This window comes from Octopus bimaculoides, chromosome 29 (assembly GCF_001194135.2).
Source record: "Octopus bimaculoides isolate UCB-OBI-ISO-001 chromosome 29, ASM119413v2, whole genome shotgun sequence".
In the NCBI taxonomy this organism is placed as follows: domain Eukaryota; kingdom Metazoa; phylum Mollusca; class Cephalopoda; order Octopoda; family Octopodidae; genus Octopus; species Octopus bimaculoides.
The window spans coordinates 8,182,430-8,186,539 of NC_069009.1; positions in this window are offsets into that span (position 1 = coordinate 8,182,430).

Here is a 4,110-nt window from a genome sequence, read left to right on the forward strand (position 1 = left end):
CGGAGCTCAAAGAATGCCAGAAGTTGAAAGAAAGACAGAAAATTTATATAAGATAATAAACTAATGACATGCAACACCCGTAATAATTGTGAAAAAAAGAAAATGAAGGTTTAAAAAAAGATGAAAAAATATATATATTGAAGAAAAACAATTATTATTATTATTTATAATTTATTATCAATTATTTATTATATTTGATAGTCTAGTATTCTATGGATGTTGTTTTTGAAAATTTTCGGTTATTTTGCACATGGAAGAGAATTATGAATAATTTTTTTCTAATTAAATATTCCAACACTGGCAGGTTAATTATAATGATGATGATGAACTGCACAAAGAGGAATGAATAACCAAGAACAATTAACAAATCAACACAGCAAGAATTCCTCTATTCATCCATCCATCCATATACATATATATATGAACAAAAAAATTACATATATAAAACAAAACAATGGCAGAATCTCTCTTTCGTTGGACAGTTTTCATGGAATTGACTCAGAAAGAAAAACATACTTTTTGACCTCTCAGTCAATACTGTGTAATAGAAATATTTACCAACATATGTATATATATATATATATATATATATATATATATATATATATATATATTATATCATGTTATATTATATATATCCTGGGGTGCCTATACTGGACTATAATTTATAATAAATACACCCATATGCAGAGTTACAAAAAAATTCTATATCTTTTGTTTGTTATTATTTCTTGAATTGTTTTTATTGACATTTTTGGTTGTGTGGTAAGAAGCTTGCTTCTCAACCACATGGTTTTGGGTTCAGTGTCACTCTGTGACACATTGGGTAAGTATCTTCTACGCAAGGTGTCACACAGCCTTGGGTAGAAGATAGCCTTGGGTTATATGTATATCTATGTGTGTGTGTTTGCGTCTGCGTTTGTGCTCCAACACCACTTGACAACTGGTGCTGGTGTGTTTATGTCCCCTGTAACTTAACGGTTTAGCAAAAGAGATCAATAGAATAAGTACCAGGCTTTAAAAAAAGTACTGGGGTCAAGTCATTTGACTAAAAACAAATTGTTCAAGGCAGTACCCCAGCATGGCCACAGTCTAATGACTGAAACAAGAGATAAAAGATCAAAGGTACATTGATGATTGTTGCTTGATTTTTGTTGTTATTGTTGTTGTTGTTGCTGTTGTTATTGTTGCTTTGTTGTTGTCCTTACTGCTGTGTGTGTATCTTCTGTGTTGTTAATGTCGTTTTTAGCCCAGTCAATGCCGACTCAGCAGACTTGTGATCCAAAGCAATCCCTCCATGACCATTACCACTCTCTAGGGATATCTAAGGATTGCATAATCTTAGTCTAATCTAGTCTGCCTCTTATGTAACACAGGTGTGATTTGGTTGCTATTTCTAGTAGATTGAACAACCATTCAGAATCTCTTTTGGATGTTAAAGTGGTTATTATTGTTTTTGCTATTGATATTCTTATTTCTCACTCTAAGAGAATATATATTCATCATAATGTGCTGGTATGCCTCAGACAACATGGTTATGCTATAGTACAAAAAGACAACAGGGTAATAATGCCTTGTTCTTAATTGCTTTTAACTTCCCTTAATTTATTCAGTTTCAGTATTTCATCCTCCTCTTTTATCTTCATAACCTCTCCTACAAATGGTGCTACTCTATTGTCTTTCTATGCTATATATACATCAGAGAAGAAATATTCTCATAAACCTCACAGTTTAAGGACCACTACATAAAGACTAACCCTTCTCTCATGTATCTCAAAATGGATACAACTATAAAGAATAGCATATAATAAACCAGGTTAAAAAAAACAACCCTTGGATGGGGAAATAAATTTAAGGCAACCTGCAGGAATTGAACCCTTATATTCTTTATCCATGACAGACACATGAACCAGTCAAACTAAAGTAAAGTCTCTTCTTTAAAATAGATCCTTTGTTCTTACAAGTGAAAAAGTAAATCTGCTTACATTATGAAATTGTAGCCTTATGAAAAAGTAAGATAAATCATTTTAATGGAGAATCTCAAAGCAGCTACAGTTATATATATATATATATATATATATATATATACACATACATACTTACAAATACATACAAACAAATACATACATACATACATATATATATTTATATATATACAGAGTGTCCACAAAGACTGGGTACATGGAGTAAATAAAATCATAACATAAACAATTAAATATAAGAAATAATAATTTCTTAAAGTATGTGTTAATCCCCATGTACCCAGAGTTTGTGGACACCCTATATATATGTGTGTGTGTGTGTATGTGTAAGAGTATATGAAATGATCAAGATATCTGGCACCCTACTGTACTCAAGAAGACTCATCCAGCACAGCAGAATTGATGCCAATGCTGATTCCACATAAAGAGCACAGGTGATGGCGCCACATAAAATGTACTGGTAATGGTGCCATTTAAAAAGCATTGTTTATGGTCCCACATAAAAACATTGGTGATGGTATCTTGTAAAAAACATTGGTGATGGTTCCACATAAAATGCATAGATGATGATGCCAGATGAAAAGCACAAGTGATGGTGCCACATAGAGAGCATTGGTGCTGATGATGTGTTAAAAGCACTAGTAATAGTGCCACAAAAATCACTGGTACTGTTGCCATGTAAAAGCAGAAGAGATAATGGAGCCTGATTGTGACCTGGCCTTACCAGCTCTGGTCAAAACGTCCAATCCATACTGGCATAGAAAACAGACCTTAAATGATGATGACCATCATCATGATTGTGATCATGATGAGGATGATGATATTGAGGAGTAATAAATGAAACACAACAAACAGAAACAAACTTCAGCTTTCTGAGAAAATTTTGGGGGACACAAGAACAGTTCAGTATTTTGTGAACAAATAAAACACATTCAAGTATTCTAGGAACTCTTCAAATTCCCAGGTAACACAAACACTGTCCAGGTTTCAGTAGATACAGAATAAACATGTGGGTTCCAGTAGAAACACAGAATATAGTTTTTCTTTTATTCTTTTATTTGCTCCGGTCACTTGACTGCAGCCATGCTGCAGCACTGCATTTAAATCAACCCTTAAGCCTAGAACTTATTCTATTGGTTCTTTTACCAAACCACTAAGTTACAGGGATGTAAACACACCAACACCAGTTGTCAAATGGTGATGGCGGGGGGGACGAACATGGACACAAACACACACACATATACAACGGTTTCTTTCTGTTTCCATCTACCAAATCCACTCACAAGGCTTTGGTTGGCCTGAAGCTATAGTAGAAGACACTTGCCCAAGGTGCATTGCAGTGGGGCTGAACCCAGGACCATGTAGTTGGGAAGCAAGCTTCTAATGACACAACGACGCCTGTGCCTATTATTGTGAGTCCTTAAGATATCAGTACTGTTCAGATTTCTTTGTACACATAGTTGAGCATTCTGGGAAAGCAGAACACACTTGAGCATTCTGAGAAAACAAAGAACTCAGGCATTCTGGGAGATCATACAACACACATATTTCAGGGGCACAGAAAATGATAAATTTTCTGTAGACACAAGCACACGTGGGTCTTCTGTTACTAAATTGAACATATAGGTACAGGTGTGACTGTGTGGCAAGAAATTTGCCTCCAAACTACGTGGTTTTGGGTTCATTCCTACTGTGTGGCACCTTGGGCAAGTGCCTTTTACTATAGCCTTGGGCCAACCAAACTCTTGTGAAGCCTATTGTCATCATCATCATCATCGTTTAACATCCGCTTTCCATGCTAGCATTGGTTGGACGATTTGACTGAGTACTGGTGAAACCAGATGGCTACACCATACTATATATATATATATATATATATATAATAATAATATTAGGGACAAAATCCAAAATTACAGGTAAAAAACTCAATTAAAATCAATTTATAAAAAATTAAAATTAAATTGAGCCTTATAGATAAAGTATATATAAAATATATAGTTTTAGGGAAAATAACCAATTTTCAAGAACTCATCGATGAAATACTTATTATATAAAGATAGAAAAATTATTTAAAAAATATCATAATATCAAAATAATAACCATTCAATAATCATCCCTTCATCCATTA